Source organism: Rhipicephalus microplus, chromosome 1 (assembly GCF_043290135.1).
Source record: "Rhipicephalus microplus isolate Deutch F79 chromosome 1, USDA_Rmic, whole genome shotgun sequence".
Taxonomy (NCBI): domain Eukaryota; kingdom Metazoa; phylum Arthropoda; class Arachnida; order Ixodida; family Ixodidae; genus Rhipicephalus; species Rhipicephalus microplus.
In genome coordinates this window covers 42,878,073-42,884,412 of record NC_134700.1, presented here as the reverse complement: position 1 = coordinate 42,884,412, position 6,340 = coordinate 42,878,073, and the positions used below count along the sequence as shown (strand labels likewise).

General features: G+C 50.3%; 1 protein-coding gene across 8 annotated transcripts in view; it reads right to left on the bottom strand.

The window, feature by feature from the left end:
• The window catches only part of LOC119178803 (proteasome adapter and scaffold protein ECM29), an 881,180-nt gene that overhangs the window by 836,257 nt on the left and 38,583 nt on the right, over positions 1 to 6,340 (bottom strand). The gene's annotated exons all lie outside the window — the stretch shown is intronic.

Genomic DNA, 6,340 nt, shown 5'->3' with positions numbered 1-6,340 from the left:
GACCCTTCAAACCCCATCAAGTGCTCTCGTAGCGGTAACATGCGACCACCCAGGCAACTTCGGCCACATCGTCGAACAAATTTCAGCATTGCTATGAGCAATGCCATGGCTAATCTATTGCAAGAACAGTCGTAAGCCTCAATTGTGGACACACGCACGTTTTGGTTACGAACTTCAGTACTGAGCGACAACATCTTGCGAGAGGTACAATCGCATACGTGGAGGAGCTCACTGAGATTGTAGGCTGCCTGACTATGGAGAAAGGCGATGTCACCGGGTCAGCCCCTCTATGAGTCGACGTAGGCCCAAGTTTACTGCCCCACAGAAACAAGGTCTTCTGAAGCTTATTAATGAGTTTCGGAACTGTTTTTCTTTCACGTCCAGAGTTCGCCAAACGCCGTTGATGAAACATCACATCATTACGGATGAAATGGCCAGACTCATACAGCAGAACCCATACCTAGTAGCTCCGTGGGAACGTGAGGCCACAGAAAGTCAGGTGCGAAAGATGCTTCAGGATGATGTTATTGAGCTGTCAAGAAATTTTTGGGCATCGCCGGTAGTATTGGTGAAAAAAAAAAAAGATGGCACCTTACGTTTCTGTGTTGACTACTGCAAGCTCAATCAGGTTACGAAAAAGGACGTTTACCCGCTACCTCATAGAGACGATTCCCTCAATCGACTACGCCATGCACATTATTTCTCGTCGATAGATTTACGGAGTGGATATTGGCAAATAGAACTTTACGAAAGGGATCGAGAAAGAACAGCATTCGTGACACCGGATAGTCTTTATGAGTTTAAAGTTCTCCCGTTTTGCTTGTGCTCAGCACCAGCAACGTTTCAGCGGCTCATGGACACAGTCCTATCAGGCTTGAAGTGGCAAACCTGCCTGGTATATTTGGACGATGTCATTTTACTTCCAGCGACATTTGACGAGCACTTCAAGCGACTACACGAGTTATTTCAGGCGATAAGATCGGCCGGACTAATGCTTCAGCCAGAAAAATTTCACTTTGGCTTCGAAGAGCTTCTTTTCTTGGGACACCTCGTCAGCAGGGAAGGTGTACGGCCTGACCCAGACAAAATAGCCGCTGTCGCAAGTTTTCCTACGCCATCAGTTTTTAGGCCTCTGCGCCTATTACCGACACCTCATTGTGAATTTTTATTTTATCATCTTTGACACAACTCACCCGAGAAGACGTCCCGTTCATGTGGAGTGAAGAGCAGCAGGCAGCGTTCAACGAGCTGCGACATCTTCAAAACTCGCCAGTTCTCGGACACTTCGACGACGACGCTCCGACAGCGGATCACACTGAAGGCGCCGAATAAGTAATAAGATGGCACCGAACGAGTAATTGCTTATGTAAGTAGGACTATCTGCAGTACAGAGGAGGATTACTCCACCACTGAAAAAGAGTGCGTTGAGGTGGTGTGGGCGGTCATGAAGTTTCACCCCTATTTGTACTGTCGCCCATTTAAAGTCATCAGCGACCACCACTCTTTTTGCTGGTTAACCAACACAAAGGACCCGTCAGGACAATTAGCGCGCTGGAGCCTCAAGCTTCAAGAATTCAATATGGCTATAGTTTAAAAATCAGGGAAGCTGTTACATTGGTGGCTCAAATGCAGCGCCCCCACACGGCGCTGATAGTTGTGTTGAGCTGTGCAAGCCTGGCACAGCGGCAGGGTGGCCGTTTTGGAAACAATAAACCACAGTTCGTTCTGGGCAAGGGGCTTAACATGTTCTCGTGTTCTTCACGGGCCTGATGGCCTACTGTTCACAGTAGTCACTACCGCCTAACCATCAGTTAATCTACACATGTAACAACTGGCGACGAGGATGAAAGGAAGTTTCATGTAAGTCTTCGTTCACGCACCTCTCTGCCATCTGTTCACCATGCCAGGTTTCGGCAACCTCGAGCCATTCGAGGGGGGAGGACACGACTGGCCCTGTTACGTGGACCGGCTCAAAGCATTTTTCCTGGCGAATGATGTCGCCCCAGACAAGCGTACTGCTGTGTTCATCAGCTGCTGCGGGCAGAAAACGTATGCTTTGCTCCGCAATTTGGTCAAGCCCGCCAAGCCCAGTGACAAGACACTGGACAAGAGTCTTCAAGCTCTTGGAAGCCATTATTGTCCGAAGCCCTCTGCCATCGTGCAGCGTTTTCGTTTCAACTTGCGTGTTCGCGTGGAAGGGGAATCAGTCAGCAATTTTATCGCAGCACTAAAAAGCCTGTCCGAGCACTGCAGCTTCGGGGCTGAACTCAAAAACATGCTCCGCGACCGCGTCGTGTGTGGCATAAACAACGTGGATGTCCAAACAAGACTTCTGAAAAAACCGGACCTCACCTTCGACGACGCCGTGCAGACCGCCCTGGCAATGGAAGCAGCAAAAAGGGGCGCAGGTGAGATAGCGCAACCAAACACAAGCAGCGCTTTCTGGACTCGCCGTGTCTCGTCAGGTTTTGGGGGCGTCACCTGCTACCGCTGTGGGGACGGACATCTTGCATCAAAATGCAAGCATGTGAAGACAATCTCCAATTACTACCACAAACGAGGTCATTTGGCGAAGGTGTGCAATTCGCGACGAAGGGACAGCCAAGCCCAAAGCAACAGCCCTACCAAGGCACGTTCGTTCTCGGCTTGCAGTTCACCGTCGTCGAGTAACAGTCATCGTGTTAATACAGTACGCAAGCAGGACGCCGCTACCACTTCATCTTACGAAGTTTTTGACATGTGGCCGGTCGACTACAACACGCCGCCTTCGCCTTTCGCCGTTACGTTACGCCGTTACGTTTGCGGCAAGCCGCTCCTCATGGAAGTGGACATGGGGGCAAGTGTCTCTCCAAGGCGCGTCTTCGTCAGCTTTAGCCTTCGATTTCTGTGCAGCCGTCACAAGTGCTTCTGCGAAGCTATTTTGGGGAACTAAAAAACGTTCATGGCAAAGCTGACGTCAGTGTGAAGTTTCATGGCAGGGAGGCGGACCTACCTATTTTTGACCTGAGACTGATCGCCCACTCTTTTTGGACGCAACTGGATGCGTGAGCCGGGCATCGGCGTCTCCGACGTTGAAGTGAACATCCATGCACTCTCCAATGTCAAACACCTAGTCCAAGACTACGCCGAAGTGTTTGAAGAAGGCCTGGGTTCATTCGAGGGTGCTAAAGCTTCTCTACATGTTCCTTCATACGCTTTGCCTCGGTTCTTCAAGCTACGTCCAATGCCGTACGCCTTGACGGATGGAGTAACTCAAGAAATCCATAGACTAAGAAGAGATTCCATTTTTGTTTCAGTCAAGACAGCAAAGTGGGCTGCACTTACTGTTCCTGTGACCAAAAGGGATGGACGTATCAGAATCTGTGGAGACTTTGGTGTCACCATAAACCCAATGGCAACAGTGGAGCAGTATCCCATTCCAAGCACCGAGGATCTGTGGACTGTGCTTGCTGGAGGTGAGAAATTCACAAAATTGGATTTGCGAGATGCGTACCAGCAAGTTGTCCTTGTGCAAGGCCTCTAGGGAGTTCTTCACAATTTCGACACATATGGGGTTATTTCAGCACACCCGGTTGCCTTTGGCGTCTTATCTGCTCCTGCCATATTTCAGCACGAGATGGAGAACTTGTTCAGGGGACTGCCCCATGTAGCAGTCTATTTTGACGACATTCTTGTGACTGGCGCAAATGATGCTGAGCACCTTTGCAACCTTCGTGCTGTACTTAGCAAGCTTCAGGAATCTGGCCTTAAAATGAAACTTGAAAAATGTCATTTCTTCGTGCCGCAAGTTGAGTATCTCGGGCACCTCATCAGCAAGAGAGGCCTTTCCCCAAATGTTGACAAGGTAGCAGCCATTCTGCATGCTCCTGTGCCTCAGGATGTCAGGGAACTTCAGAGTTTCTTGGGACTTGTAAACTTCTGCAGGTGCTTCTTACCCAATCTTTCGTCACTCTTTCATCGACTGCACTTACTTCTTTGTGAAGGGGAGAAGTGGGAGTGGAGACATGAACAACAACAAGAATTCAATGCCTGCAAGCACTTAGTGACATCAGCTCCAGTTCTTGTGCATTTCAACGCCTGCCAGGCCTGTTTGCCTCAGCTGTGACGTATCGCCTTATGGTATAGGTGCAGTTCTGGCGCACAAAGATGCTGGTGGCCGGGAACATCCCATTGCTTTTGCCTCGAGGAGCTTGTCAAAAGCAGAACAAAACTACAGTCAACTCGACAAGGAGGCACTGGCTTTAGTGTTTGGCATGGATCGGTTCCACCAGTACTTGTGGGCATCTCATTAGAAGCACACACTGACCACAAGCCACTTCTTGGACTGCTGGGTGCCAACAAGCCCGTTTCTGTGCAAGCTTCGCCTCAAATGGTCAGGTGGGCTCTGAAGCTTACTGTTTACAAGTACGAACTTGTATACAAGCCTGGCAAAGAGCTCGGCCACGCTGATGCTCTTAGTAGACTGCCTCTCCCAACTGACACTACTGCATTACCACGACCTGCTGAAATCTTCTTGCTAGAGGAGGCATATCCGAGACTCCTTTCACCAGGTGTTGTGGCCCGAGCCACACGAAATGACCCAGTTCTGGGCCATGTTGTTCTTGCTGTTCTGAAAGGAGAAAGCCTCCCAGTAGGACCAGAGTGGAACCATTTCAATACCAGAAGCTCAGAACTCGGTCTCCATGAGGATTGCCTACTCTGGGGATTAAGAGTAGTGATCCCAAAGTCATTGCAGGCCCAAGTTCTTGGTGTTCTTCATGCCAGCCACCCAGGTATCGAGAAGAGCAAGATGATTGCCAGGAGCCATGTTTGGTGGCCAGGCATTGGCAATGATATTGCCAACAGCGTGAAGAGCTGCGCTACGTGCCAGACTCAACATCGAGCTGCACAGCCGGTTCAGCAGACGTCGAGGTCTTTTCCACAGCGACCCTGGTCAAGGCTTCACATTGACTTCGGGGGACCATTCCTAGGTCACACATTCTTGGTTATTGTGGATGCGTTCTCAAAGTGGATAGAAGTCTTTCCTGTGTCTTCCACATCTGCAGAAGTTACCATTTCTGCACTGAGAATTGCATTTGCTCAGCATGGCCTGCCTGATGTCATAGTTTTAGACAACGGTCCTGCCTTCACCAGTGCCCAGTACCTTGAGTTCTTGACTCGAAATGGAATACGCCACATGCTTGTACTGCCGTATCACCCTGCCTCAAATGGTGCAGCTGAACGAGTTGTACAAACTGTAAAAAACAAACTCAAGAAGCCTGGTTCTGGGAACTTCCAAACGCAGATCTCCAGGTTTCTGTACCACTATAGGACCACACAACATGAAGTGACAGGTCGGCCACCGTGTGAACTCTTGACAGGAAGAATGTTCAAGACTCCGTTGGATGTCATCAGGCCAAGCCTTCAGGCATCTGTATTCCTAAAACAACTCAAGCAGAAGTTGTATGCTGACAGAGGATCCCGGCAGGCTCCATCACTGCAGCCAGGTGATGATGCGTGCGCGCGAAACAGGGGCACACCCTGGGTGCCTGCCAGTGTCATGAACGTCACTCCATCATCAGCCAGTGTCCGTTTTGAAGATGGCACCTTGGGAAACCGACACAGCGACCACTTGCGCCTTGTGCAGACAGAAACATTGGCCTCTCTTGAAACTGCTATCACTGCAGCTCCACCACAGTTGGAGCCACCGCTTCATCATGCGCCAACTGTTCCAGAAGTGCCTCACCAGGAACAGCTACCTGGAACTAGCTTCTCAGGGAGTAGCTGTGCCACGGAGAGCGACGGGACTGCGCTCAACAGAGGTGTGCATGTGAACAGTGACTCTGTCGTGCCTACGCCTAGCACGCCGAAGTTGCGACGTGGCACAAGAACTAGGAAACCGGTGAATAGGTACTCCCCGTAGTCTTCCTCCTAAGAGGGGAGGAGTGTTTCAACGTTGGCTCAAATGCAGCGCCCCCACGCGACGCTGATAGTTGTGTTGAGCTGTGCAAGCCTGGCACAGCGACGGAGTGGCCGTTTCGGAAACAATAAACCATAGTTCGTTCTGGGCAAAGGGCTCAACATGTTCTCGTGTTCTTCGCGGGCCTAATGGCCTACTGTTCACGGTAGTTACTACCGCCTGGCCATCAGTTAATCTACACATGTAACAGAAGCGACATACGGACGGCGACTGCTTTATCGCGCCCCATTACAAGATGCAAATGCCGAAGATGACGACAACACAGCGTTTGTCGGTGTTGTCAATACGTCTACAATCGTACACCAGCAACGGGACGACCCCAAGTTGCAACCCTTTATTGATTTCTTGGAGAGACGCACATCTGCTATGCCAAAGCTCTTC